The sequence below is a fragment of the Chiloscyllium punctatum genome, chromosome 38 (genome assembly GCF_047496795.1).
Source record: "Chiloscyllium punctatum isolate Juve2018m chromosome 38, sChiPun1.3, whole genome shotgun sequence".
NCBI classification, from domain to species: Eukaryota; Metazoa; Chordata; class Chondrichthyes; order Orectolobiformes; family Hemiscylliidae; genus Chiloscyllium; species Chiloscyllium punctatum.
The window spans coordinates 29,059,717-29,074,301 of record NC_092776.1 but is presented as its reverse complement, the minus strand read 5'-3'; the positions used below and the strand labels follow the sequence as shown (position 1 = coordinate 29,074,301).

At 37.8% G+C, this 14,585-nt stretch overlaps 1 long non-coding RNA gene across 1 annotated transcript; it reads left to right on the top strand.

Annotated features, from left to right (window-relative positions):
* The first annotated feature begins 834 nt into the window (after nt 1-834).
* On the top strand, nt 835-8,523 carry LOC140463719 (uncharacterized). Its single transcript, XR_011954754.1, has 3 exons — nt 835-922; nt 3,849-4,048; nt 8,411-8,523. It is a non-coding gene; the product is annotated as an uncharacterized lncRNA (long non-coding RNA).
* Nucleotides 8,524-14,585: the final 6,062 nt, after the last annotated feature.

Here is a 14,585-nt window from a genome sequence, read left to right as displayed (position 1 = left end):
GATGGGAATAATGTCCTATTCCTGCCAGCATGTTGGAAGCATTGAGTTCCCTGCAATTACATAACCAACATGACCCCTTTCCTTTCCCTGTGAAAAATCCCAGAACTGGGAATAGAAACGAGAAACCCAGAATCTGCTATTTTGTGAACCATCCCAATACCATTCAGTTCTATGGCAGGATGGTAAAACTCGGCCTAGTGTCAAAAATCTATCCAAAATATACACCTGTTGCATCGAAAATTTAGCTTGTTGCTTTTTGTGTGAGTAAATGAGGGAAGAGATGGAATGGCTTACACTGCCCCCTGCCTGCAGTAGCTACACCCTCCTCATCATTCAAATTGGAAATTACCGAAAGTGAAGCTGACTTTTGGGAATAATCTTAGCCTGTGAAAACCTTTATTATAAACTGATTGTATTCAAGTCCCAATTAGAATGTTTCTTCAATCAGTGTCCACTTATTTGTCAATTTGTTTTCACAATTTCTTCAGTGATAGTAGGCATCACTTAGAGGTGATTGAATGTATCATATAATTACTCAAACTCATACATGGCCGTCCATCGACCTTTCCACCAAGAGCTTGTCAGGGTGGAAGCAGAAATATGGCATTCTCCTCCTGCTTGATTAAGTGCCTTTTTTCCACTATATATGCCATAGAGGAGAGATGTCAAAACTCAACTGTAAATCCTTAGCAGAAAGGAAGCAGCAAAATTATTGAAAGAGAAGAAAAAGCAGAGTTTAATTGTCACTCATTTCTTCATTGTTAATAGATGGAGAAGCATCATGTGGAGGGATTCTGAGAGGTGACAGTGGACATTTTACCAGCCCCAATTACCCAGAAAATTATCCAAATAATGCACAATGCACCTGGTACATACGCGTAGGCAATAATCAAAAAATAAGGTTGAATTTCACTGACATTAAGTAAGTAACAGTGTCAACTTACAAATTTTATTTATGTATAAGTCCAGAAGTATCTATTGTCAAATTTAGCACAGCTGCCTCACAACACTGGGACCCAGGTTCAATTCCACCCTTGGGCAAGTGTCTGTGTGGAATTAGAGTCCCTACAGTGTGGAAACAGTCCCTTTGGCCAAACAAGTCCACACTGACCCTCCAGTGTAACCCACCCAGACCCATTCCCCTACCCTATATTTACTCCTGATTAATGCACCTAACCTACACATCCCTGGACACTATGGACAATTTGGCATGGTCAGTTCACCTAACTGGAGCAGACTCAAGGAGAATGTGCAAACTCCACACAGACAGTCACCCAAGGCTGGAACTGAACCTAGGTCCCTGGCACAATGCGGCAGCAGTGCTAACCACTGAACCACCATGCATGTTCTACCTGTTTTTGCGTGGATTTCCTCCAGGTGCTCAGGTTTCCTCCCACAGTCCAAAGATGTGCAGGTTAGGTGGATTGATCATGCAAAATTGCCCATATTGTTCAGGGATGTGCAGGCTAGGTGGCATAGGGAATGCAGAGTTACAGGGATATGATTTGGTGTGGTAGGTCTGGGTGGGATGCTCTTCAGAGGGTCAGTGTGAATTCGATGGACTGAATAGCCTGCTTCTATATTGTAGAGATTCTATGATTCTATTCTATGATGTATTCAATTAAATGTCATCAATTCAATTAAATGCTCATCCAGTTGTGCATTTTCAAACTGAAGATTTCCCCACAAAAAGATGTTTTATATCTTTGGTTTTGTCACTGGCATGTTATGTTAAATTTTCAGAATTGAAAGCCATTCATCTGTATGATGCACTACATGAATATTTTGCTATCCAGTTGTCACTCAGTTCATCTAAGTAGCAAAATACTAGCTCAACAACTCAGTGTTAGTTCAATTTGGAAAATTAATCAATACAGTGTTGAGACTTCTTAAATGAGGCAGGGAAGGACAGATATTGACTCATGCTCAGCGAGATAACCCCTAGCTAGAGATGAATAAGAAGAAAAGTAGTTATCAGCTTCTGTTTAATAATGTAAAGTCAAATACTATACATCAAATCAGCACTTGAGATAATGTCCACAGTCTTTCTGCTTTCATATTTTTCAGAGGGACATAATAGTGGGTTTATAGATAACTGCTTGCAAGTCCTGTCATGATATCTTATGGTAAAGTGGCAGATTTTCCAAATTTCCTAACTCCAATAGTCTTTAGCCTCAATCTCAAAATTATCGTGATCAATGAAAAAATGATGCCGAGTACACTAGAAAATTTGAAGTGAAGAGTAATCAGTCAGAGTTGAGAAATGGGAATTGCCGTTGGAAGGATATTTTGGCAACTTCCTTAATTATATTAAATGCTAGAGAATAATACTGAGGTAACGTTTCCTCAGAAACTTATTTAAATTGTAATTGATCTTTGGAAGGATTGGGTTGGATGATTGAAGTTTTATGCTGCTGTGTGCCCTGTGTCTCCTAATGATGAAGTTAGAAATCACATAAACCTGTTGGACTATAATCAGGTGTTATTTGGAAGCACTAGCTTTCGGAGTGCTGCTCCTTCATCAGGTAACTGTGGAGCAGGATCATAAGTCACAGAATTTATAGCAAAAGATTACAGTGTCATGCAACTGAAACAAAATATTGAGCAAACCTACATTGCTGTTAAGTCTTTCATCTTTTTAGAATGGATTGCAGGTTTCAGTTCGTTAATATGTAAATCCCAGAACTTTTTTTTAGTCACATTCTCGAGATAACTTAAGGTTTTATAAAAAAAGGTGACATCTCCGTTCAGACAATGCATTAAAGGTGTGAGATTAGAGTCTGTCTGTATTCCAATCTTGTGTCAGACTGGTTCTATTTCCAAAGTAGGAATTTATAAAATGTTACATGGATTGACTGCCTGCAGGTTGTGTGCTTTTTGAGCAAAAATAGAATGTATCTGCAAATACAATTCTGCAAATTCACCCTATAGACTTATATCTGTGTGTGCGTGCATGTGAGGGGGAGAGAGAGTGTGTTTGTGCATGTGTGATTGTGAGTGCACATGAGAGTGTGTGTTTGCATGTGTGTATGCTTGGTAGAGTGAGTGTGATGGAGTATAAGCCTGTGAGAGGGTATGTGCATGGGTGGGAGTGAGGGGTGTATGTATATGTGTCTGAGAGACAGCGTGTGTGTGTGTATGTGTGTATGTGTCTAGTAGGGTCACCTGTAGTGTAACATTAGCCCAAAGTCCCAGTTGAGACCATCCTCATGGGTACCAAACTTGGCTATCAGCCTTTGTTTGGCCTCTCTGCATTGTCGCGTATCCCGAAGTCCACCTTGGAGGATGGTCTGGAGGCAGTCAATCCATATAACATTTTATAAATTCCTACATTGGAAATAGAACCAGTCTGACTTGAGATTGGGATACATACCGACTCAAACCTCAACCTTTTAATAGATTGTCTGAGCTGAGATAGCACCTGTTTTAGAAAACCTTAAGTTATCTCGAGCATGAGACTTTAAAAAAGTTCTGGGATTTACATATTAATGAACCAAGACCTGCAAGCCATTCTAAAAGATGAAAGACTAAACAGCAATCTAGGTTTCTTCAATATTTTGTTTTAGTTGCATAACACTGTAATCTTTTGCTACAAATTTTGTGTCTTATGAGCCTGCTTCACAGCTACCTGATGAAGGAACAGTGCTCCAAAAGCTCGTACTTCCAAGTAAACCTGTTGGACTATAACCTGATGTTGTGTGATTTTTAATTTTGTCCACCCCAGTCCAACACTGGCACCTCCACATCTCTTAATGATGTTTGAATGACTTGCAAGGGTTTATGAAAAATTCTAATAATGAAAAATTAATTCCAAATACACTTTCAATCTGTCATCATCCTGTCTACAGTGTGATAACTGCAATGAATTGCAAACTTGATTATATTGAGATTTATGACGGACCTTCAACAAATGATGCTTTGCTTGGAAGAACATGTCGAAAAGCTGACGCGATATTTACATCATCATTCAACAGAATGACCGTTCATTTTCAATCTGCATTCAGCATTGCTAGACGGGGCTTTGCTGCATATTATATCTCCATGCCAGGTAAGACTGGTATATTTTGCATCTTGCTCAATGCAACTTAGATTAACATGGAAGGGAAATGATTCATAATGGATGACTACTTTCAAAGAGCTATAAAGTATTAAGGAAAAGACTTCCATCAAGTATTTTTCAAGTAAGTTCAATTTAATTACCAAATATTTAACTTGAAACTTAAGTGAGGAAATTATTAAAAATGAAGTTTACTTTTTTTCTTCCTGTAAACTTCGGGGAACATTTACTTCCCAGATCCTTCTTTGAAAAAAGCAGATGGGTGATCTTTTGAATCAAGTTTCCACTGCCACTGCTCTGCATGTTTTTTATTTTCTGCTCCTAATCCTTGTTCCATCATTGCCCATCGCTACAAAGCTCAGTAAAAGACTTTGAGGAAGCCAAATGCAGACTCCCAACCTTGAAGTGTAGTCCAGGGCAGACTCCTGGCCTTGAGAAAGCCCAGCACGGACTCCCTGATTTAGAACAACCAGAATGCTGAAATTATTTACTTTTTCTTCATTTTTCTAACTTATACATAAGATTTTGTGTCTAGTCATTTTTTGTACCTAAGTTGGTACTGGAAATGGTGACTTTGTCACTTTTTACAGTGCCCATGTATCCTGCACTTGAGTACATGTGACAATAACCTTGATTCTAATGCTAATTCTAAAAATTAGAAAAGTCTTAGAAAAAGCTTCTGTCTGCCTAGTTCAATGACTAAATGAGATCCTAATTTCTACTCTAGTTCAATGTATGGTGGTGTCTTGGTTATGCTAGTTACCTAGTAATCCCTAAGGTTCAGATAAGAAGTCAGAGATGTGAGTAAGAACTCAACATGGCACTTTGTGAATTTGAACTCAGTTTTAAATAAATCTGAAACTTATAAGGGAGAGTATTATTAGAAGTGTCCACGAACTTCACTGAGTATCGCTGGCAAGACCAGCATTTGTTGGCCAATGTAGTTACCCTTGAGAAGGAGCTGAGGAACTGTAATCTTCTACCACTGTTTTCCATCTGGTATAAAAACACCCATATTGATTTCATGAAGGAAGTTGCATATCAGAATAATGTATGGCTTTGAGGGGAACAGTTATTGTTTCCATTCATTCTCCTGGCCTTTTAGTTGGTAAAGTTTCTACATTTGGAATATGCTTTTGAAGGAGCATTGGTGAGTTGCTCAGTGTATCTCGTATATGACACATACTGCTACCACTGTGTGCATTGGTGGAGGGACTGAATATTTAAGGTGATGGATGGATAGATGCCAATTATATGGATTGCCTTGTCTGTAAGGAAGGAAACAAATTATCCTAACAGAGTCTGGTCCATATGGGGCTTCAGGTCCATATCAACATGGTTGACTCTGAACTGTTCACTGAAAGGGCCAGTCCAGTTCTGTCAAACTATCACAAAAAGAATGCATAGGCTAGTTAGCTCAATTGACTAAGAGTGTAGTGCAGAAAAATGCCAACAGTGTGGGTTCAGTTTTTTTAGTATCTGAGGTAGCTCTTGGGGCCTACCTCCTGGCTCCATAGTGATGCTGCTGTCAACTGATATGGATATCTTGGATCCTCTTTGTTTCTGGCAAAATCAGCTGAGAGCATTTGGGAGAAGGTGTGAGAATGGCAACATCTATCATTTCTCCACGGTAATCTCATTCCAGGGTATAGGTTTAGCTGTAAGATGTGACCTTCAAAATTACTTATGGTGTGGGCATACTCAAATAATGAATCAAGTGCTAGAAGCCAACGCATGCTTGTTGAATCATGCCCCTAGGAGAATATAACCATTCTCAAAGAGAATCATTAACATCTCTGGGCTAAACGACAAAAGTCAACCAGGCTTCCTGTCCTGATTTGTCAAATTCCTTGTGTACTTAGTAGTAACACAGGTTGAGATTCAATTCACTTGACAGTCTGAAAGAGGTTGATTTAATAGTTCAGGCTATAACTTTCCGTTGCAGGTAACTATGTATACATCCTAACCTGAGCATGCTTCGGCTCGACTGCACATGGCATGTGCACATATGAACATGGAGCAGATACATACTACTCAACCCCTTAAACCTGTTTTGCCATTCAGTAAGATCACGGCACATTTCTCCTCCTTACTTACAATATCCTTTTGCATCCCTCCTTATCGAGAAACTGTCCATCTCTGCCTTAGCATATTCAATGATTCATTTTCCACCTCCTTTTTGAGAAAAGAATTTCAAAGACTCATGACCTCTGTGAAAAAATCAAAAGCTCCTCATCTCTGTCTTAAATGGTCAGCTCTTAATCCTAAATACCGAGCCTCTGCTCTAGATTTTCCCATAAGAGGAAGCATCTTTTTCATGTCAACACTTTTAAGACCATTCAGGATCTTGTTTGTTTCAATCAAGTCACGCCTTAGTCTTCTGAATGTCAGCAGATATGTATTCTGTAATATTCCTTTAAATATCAACCACTTCATCTTTATTGACTTGTTACTTAACTTTAATCAGCTGTTTTCATGCTCTCATAATTTCTCTTATTTAATTTTAAAATACTAATCTTTGTCTCACTCCTCTCTCCCTCAAACTAAATGTAAACTTTAAATATATTACCATCTCGGCTATGTTGGGGTGCCTTCACTGTTAGGTAATTTATTTATTGTATCTCATTATACATAGGAGGTCTAGTATAGACTTCTCTTTGGTTGGTTTCTGAATATGCTACTCTAAGAAACTATCCCAAAATGATATTCAATGAACTTCTTTTCTCAGTTATATTAAGTCTCCTGATTTTTCCAGTGTATACAGTCTATAAAATCCCCCATGATCATTACCATATATTTCTGACAAGCTCCATTAGTTTTGCCTTTATACTCCACCCTACTATGTGGTTACTATTATAATACCTGCATATCACTCCCACAGATGACATCTTGCCTTTATTACTTCTCATTTCTGCCTAAACTGCTTCTATACCATGGTTTCCTAAATTTAAGGTATATCTACTGTGCTAATACCATGACTAATTAGCAATTCTAACCCTCTGCCTTATCATTGCTTCCTATGCTTCCTAAATTTCCTATACCCTTCAATATTCAATTCCCAATTAATGTCATCCTGCGTCCATGTTTCTGTATTGGCTGTCAGATTGAATTTAGTTATTTATACGTGTGCTATCAGCTCATCTATTTTGTTTTGAATGCTACATGCATTTTATTATTTTTGTAACCTCTTGCCGTATCTGTTGATTTACTATTAAATTTGTACTTTAATCTCTTCCTGTCACAATTCCTTTATCATTTCCCATTTAATAAATTTCTCATAACTTCATACAGTCCTATAGCATGGAAACAGGCCCTTTGGCTCATTATGTTGGCCAACAAACTCCAAACTACAGTAATCCCATTTACCTGCACTTGGTCCAATGCCTACTATGCCCTGGCATTTAAAGTGCTCATTCCATGCTTTGTAAACGTTGTGACAATACCAGCCACCACCACCCTCTCAGGCAACATACACAATATTTAACATAATATTTCTTACCATTTTCAATACTAATACTGTTGTAGTGGTTTAAAGCAGCTACTTCAAATCTTGGGCTAAAGAGTTTAGTCAAGCATACGTTGGAGCATGACAATTTATATTCCGAATTCTCACATGTGCTGTCAAATGGAACAAGATTAGGTTAGGATATCTGGTTTGCATGGATGAGTTGGACTGAAGGGTCTGTTTCCGTGCTGTACATCGCTATGACTCTAATTCATTATAATATTTTACAGTGCAGTTGTTGACTATTTTACTATTTACATCACATATCCTTGTAAATGAACAAAGCTTTACCAGCCTGAAAATTTTCCCTTCATGTTCTCAACAACCCTGTGAAGCATTGTTCTCATTATGGCTTTATTTCCTTCCTGTCCCTCTCCTTATAACCTTAGTGGTGTTATTAAGCACCACTATGAAGATCATTCAGTTTTACAACTTATGTTCTTAACTAGCTTTCCACAGAATTGGCTTCATGTCCCATCATGCTTACAGAACTGGCTATAATTTCCTTCAATCTTCAAAAAAGTGCTCATTGTTGCATTACATTTTTTCTCAGTTGATCATGTGGTTTCATTCTAGTCCCTAGCGCATTACTATATCCAGCTCTTAAAACAATAATACATTTATCTGCATACAATGGACTCAGCAGAGCTTGCAAATGCATGAATGTTAGAAAAGTATGTTACATTGTCCACCACAGGGTCTCAGCATACACTGTGAAATCATAGATAAGAATACCAGCGAGTTCAGTGGGGTATTAGAATATGATTTTTGTGGTGAGAGTTAACATTCTTGGGCAAAGTAAGGAAGTGAAATTATTCTAAGTGAACTATCTGTATTGTTGTTCCTAGCTGGAGTGGAGTGTGGAGGGCTTTTAATGGCTGAGAATGGATCTTTTTCCAGCCCCAGATATCCACTCCAATATGAAAATAATGTGGAATGCATTTGGCTTATACATGTGCACAATAATCAAAGAATAAGGTTGGATTTCAGTGAAATTAGGTAAGTGAATCCATTTGCACATTTTAATTGTAGTTAATGTTAGAAGTGTCAGTAACAATTTCTCTTGGTTTCAGTTAATAAGTGTCAGTACTCCAGGAGAATACATTTAAATCAAAGCCCTTAACACAGAATAAGAACACTATGTATAATGTCAAATTTTCAGGAAGGGAAACACACCGCTCAAGTGCTATAACAGATGAAATCCTTTAAGCCAACTCAGTTTCTCACTGGTTCCTATCAGCTAAAAAACAATTCAACATCTCAGTGTTATTCAAGTCAAAAACTTAGTCCATACGGAATGTTAATGTTATCCAAGTAAAGAAAGAAATCTCTTGTTATGACCAGCTGAGGAGGGGTGAATCATTTTCTTTAATCAATCCCCCTCAGTGGACAGCAACAAAGATTTTAATTCTTTTTAGCACACAGCTATATTACACATCAATTAGAATATAGTTCCCTGGATCAGAATGAGTGGATTGCAAGGTTTTCTTGAGAGAGAGAGATAAAGAAAAAAGAATGTTATTAGTTGCTAACACGGAGTAAAATAATAAATTGCAACAAAAAAACACACATGAATATAGGTATAAAGTTTAAAGTGTGGCAGGGGTCTGGTATAAAAGGAAGAATAAATATATTCACTTTTGATGTTTTTCGAATCCTTGTGTGGTGAGAGTTGAAGCTGAAACTACAGCTTTTTTATTTGATGTTTTGGATCCTTAGTGTTAGCACAATCTTTGGAATCCTTATGTTGTGAGGAAGTGATATTTCTCCACTTTTTCAAAAACTGAAAAAAAAATCCAAAGAACCATGAATGCTGGAAATCATAAATAAAATCAGAAATTGCTGGAAAAATTGCAGAAATTGCAGGTCTGGCAGAAAGGTCTGTTCAGAAGAAGAGCCACTGGACCCAAAACATTAACTCTGCTTTCTCTCCACAGTTGCTGCCAGACCTGCTGAGATTTACTAAGTTCATGAACTAATTCCTATGTGTTCATGAACAGGAAATTTGTATTTCTTGAACTTTATATTGTAGGTGAATATCCAATGTCCCTTCATAGTATTTGTACTTGCATGTATATGCGTAACATCGTTTATGAAAAAATGCATCACATGGAATACACAAAAGGAATACTTTGAAATATATTTTGAATATATGATCATTCCCTCCACAGGCTGGAAAATTCATCAGGTTGCAAAACTGATTATGTTATGATTTTTGATGGGCCTTCAAAAAGCTCCCCCCTGATCGCAAAAAGATGCAGTGGATCAGAACTATCATTTATATCATCATCCAATAACGTGACAATTTATTTTAAAGCTGATCATTTTGGAACTGATTACGGCTTTACCGCAAATTACTATTCTCTGCCAATGTAAAACAGTAAGTTAAACTTCAATACCGTTCAACTTAGAACAGAAGGAAAATGGTTTAACAGGTGGGACTAGATTCAAAGCCTCATTATGGACCAACCAAGGTTTTCATTCACTATGTTTAAGTCCAGTTTTAAGTGAACTTTAGTACATTTTTGGACATTTTTGCCAAATATTCCCTTTAGTTTCACTTTCCACTGATTACAAATGCTGAATTAATGCCTTACTCACCATGTGTTCATATTTTACTTTGGCATCTTGCATTAATTCCTCAGAAGTACACCTGTTTAATTTCTACGTTCCAAAGAAGTGCAGCAAACTGAAAGCACAAATTTGCAGTGTGTGCAATATTGATTTGTGTTTTATTGCACTATAACTCTCAGCTGCTAAACATGTAGTATGTAATTATTTGATATTATTAGAAATTGGTATCATTACTATATTGGATAGTATTATATTGGAATTAAATAGCTAAAAAGTCAAAATAGTTATCAAATAATTTTAACATATAATTCTTTATCTTGCAGAACTGGCAAGAAAACACACACAATTTAGAAGATAACTGTTAATTTTGATTATCCATTTCCTTATCTTTGATGCTCTGGCCTCATTCATTTATTAGTCATCACGAAACTAGACCTAGACATGAAACTTCAGAGAGGATATTCTTATCAATAGCTATGAGGCATAATTCTCAGCAAAACAATCAACAGAACAGATTATATGAAATTCTACTCTTTGATCATGCATCAATTCTTGTCTGTGGAGTGGTTAATGTAAACAATTACAAAATGATTAAATTTAAAACTTTGTTTACTAATCACTTAACAATTTTATTTCATATATACACCTTGATAGTAAGTCAAAATGTTTAATGATTATAGTTAAAATTTGGGATGTTTAAAACTGTATGCTTTTGATGTGCTTCATGAATGCTACTGTCATTCTGTTGAAATGAATAAAAATAATTTACAAATGTGCAGTGCCTCTGATATTGCCACAGTGGTTCAGTGGAACAAAAGACAATGTTTGAAATTAATTGTTGAATCATGAATGACCTTGAAATGGAAGAAAATTTCTGTTTTGAAATTGCTTTTTACTTTTACCGGTAAAACAATAAATAACGTGTTACCTGACACATTCCTATTGTCCAGTTTATTTTAGGTAACTTGGATGAACAATTTGCATTGTCTTTGTAAGAGATTAGCATATAAAACTGTAGAGCACTGAATTATTCCTGAAGAAGGGCTCGTGCCCGAAACGTCGATTCTCCTGCTCCTTGGATGCTGCCTGACCTGCTGCGCTTTTCCAGCAACACATTTTGAGCACGGAATTGGGGCTTGTATATTGACCCGGTCAAAGAAATGGTTGACATATATAAAATAAGGAGTGGTAGTAAGCAAGCCTTTTTTTTCTGACTGGCAGACCATGACTAATGAGATACTGCAGACATAGGTAGACCACTTAGGGCTAACATGGGGAGAAATTTCTTCACCTAAAGAGTGATGAGCCTGTGGAATTCTCTGCCACAGAAAGCAATTGAGACCAACATATTGTATGTTTCCAAGAAGTTAGATGTAGTTCATTGGGCTAACAGGATCAGAGGGTACAAAGAGAATGCAGGAAATGATAATGAGTTAGATAGTCAGCCATGATCATATTGAGTAGCAGAGCAGGATTGAAGATCGAAAGGTTTCCTCCTGTTCTTATTTTTTACATTTCTAATAGTGACCAGGATGCTGGTGCTACACTGCAAAACTACATCCCTAATCTTCAGTCCTGTCCAATTCCTTCTTCCGTTAAACGTTCCTTAAAATCCCTTCTCTTTGACAAAACCTATGGCCATTAAAATGGCTCAGACTCTTACATGGCTTAGAAATTTGCATGCCTCTGATATCAGACATTGAGCCTTATTTTTATTAGATCTGGGAACTGCAGACAGTAAAAAAGCAACTTGTGGGCAAAGTGTGATAAAAGATTGAGTTATCATGACACTCACAGTTTTTATCCAGAGTTTCAAGACTGTATTGGTGAAATAAAGTGTGCTCCCCTTCAACTTTTCTATTCTTAGCATGTGCAATGACGTAGCTCAGAGGCGCAGGACTCTGAAATAGGCAGTTAGAGATAGAGGTAGAGTAGAGCTGATTGGAATTAGTTCTTCCTCTATTCTTGCAAACAGAGTTAGCTGTTTGGTGAATCTCTGATAAGTGGTTAAAATCTTTCCTAATTGTAATTTTTAACATAATATACAAATTGGTGGTAAAATTCATTAAAGTGTATTCCCAATGAAGGGCTTATGTCAGAAACATTGACTCGCCTGCTTCTTGGATGCTGCCTGACCTGCTGTGCTTTGCCAGAGCCACACTTTTCAACTCTGATCTCCAGCATCTGCAGTGCTCACTTTCTCCTCTTAATTAAATATATATAGAGCATCATAATAGAGTGAATAACTTAATGGATGATAGAAGAGATGATGTGCCACAGAGTAGCAGATGGGAATTCCTGGATGTCATTTTGGTCCACAGCAAGTAACCAACAGCATTATACTGGACAACAGTAACCTGGACTATTTTTGCACGATAAGGCTATCACACCTCCTAGAGTTTGGTCAGTGTTCAGGGACAGGTGAGTGGGATTGTCAATTGGCCACGTAAGGAGACCAAGAGTATAGAACACAGGAGTCTCAAACTTTGCAATTATCCATCAGATTTGAGAGTCTTTCAGCTTGTCATGATGAGATCCAGGGCTGCAGAGTGGATGAGGTTGCAAGGGTCCAAATCATAGCATTGGGACCCTTGCAGCTACCAATCAGATTCATCCCTTTCATTGACCACTCAGGTTGAAACCTCTACCTGTATTCACCTATCCTTACCACACCTCACCACCCCGGCCCTCCCATCGCACCCACCCCCTTTATCTGCAGCTCCTCTTACACCCAACCCCAGTCCTGAAGAAGTATTACACACGAAATATTGACTTCTCCACCTCTTGACATTGACTGGCTCGCTATGTTTTCCCAGCGTCCTGCTTGTGTACCTTGGATTCCAGCATCTACATTTTTTTTAGTCTCTAATCATGGTACAGGAAGCCATTCAACCGAGGAGAGTAAGAAAAGAATAGGGCACTTTCACTTTGTGGTTGTCGGGGACAGTTCAGTGAGGGGGATTGACACCATTCTCTACAGCAAAAAGCATGAATCCAGTTGGCTGTGTTGCTGTCCATTGTCAGGGTTCAAGGCCATCAGTTCAGCACTGGAAAGGAATGTGCAGTGTGAGAGGGATTACCCAGTAATTGTAGTACATTAGGGTACCAATGACATAGACAGAACAAAGAAGGAGATTCCAAGCTGGGTTCCAAGTTAAGAAGCAGAACCTCAAAGGTCATAACTTCCGCATTCTTACTTGAGCTACATGCAAATTGATCTGGGACAAATCAGCTTAAAGAGATAAATGCATGGCTCAACGATTGATGTGAGAATATTGGGTTCTGGTTTGTGGGGTCCTGGCAATAACATCAGGGAAAGAGGGATCTGTACCAATGGGACAGACTACATCTGAACCATTCTGAGGCTGATGGTTTTGTGAACTGCATCATAAGGGAAGTAGATAGGATTAAAAACTGAGTAGTGGAGCGAGGGATCAACTTTGGGAAGATGTGGTAAATGGAAGAGTAGAGTCAAGGCCAAACAGAAAGGTCTTAATATAGTAAACGATAAACAGACTATGACAGAAGAGATAGAGCATATGAATCCAAGGGTCAATGAACAAATAAGACTAGAATTTACAAAAAAATTTAAAGGATGAAACTAAAGGTTATGTATCTGAATACACAGAGCACTTGCAGCAAAACAGATAAAATGAGAGTGCAAATAGAAATGAATAATACAATCTGGTAACCACTACAGAGACAATGGTGCATTATGACATGGATGGGATCTGAACCTTGAAATCTACAAGGCAATTAGGAATAAGAGAGGAAAGTAGGAAAAGGTTAGAGGATTGATTCTGTTTGTTAATGATATTAACACAATAGAGCTCGATAACTCAACTTCAGGAAAATGAGATGTGGATAGAAATGAGCAATAATAAAGACAAGAAGTCATTCATGGAAACGGTATGTAGATCCCCAAGCAATAACTACAGAGGGAGAAATAATGAGGACTGGTCGGAAATGCCACTCCTTAATCTTGGGAGATTTAAACAACATATTGTCTGGATAAATCAAGTGGATAAAATTAGCCTCAATGAAGGATTCATAGAATGTTTTCAGGACAGTTTTTTACTACAGTATATTCTGAAGCTGACCAGAGAGCAGCCTATACAAGAATAAAACAAAAAACTACAGATGCTGGAACAAAAACAGAAATTGCTGGTGAAACTCAACAGGTCTGATAGCATCTACGGGTAGAAAGCAAAGTCAACATTTCATGTCTGGTGATTCTTCATCAGAACTAATTGCAGCCAGGAAAAACATGGTATTTATGCTGAAGATGATGTTGGGGATGGGATTAGGAAAGTGGTGAGTGGATAGGTGGAGATGGAACCCAGACAGAGATATGAAAGGGATATGTAAATGAGGGGATTATTGATAGTATGTCTGCCCTGAAGAGAAGCTGAATAAATGATCATGACAACTGAGAGTAGGAGACAATGA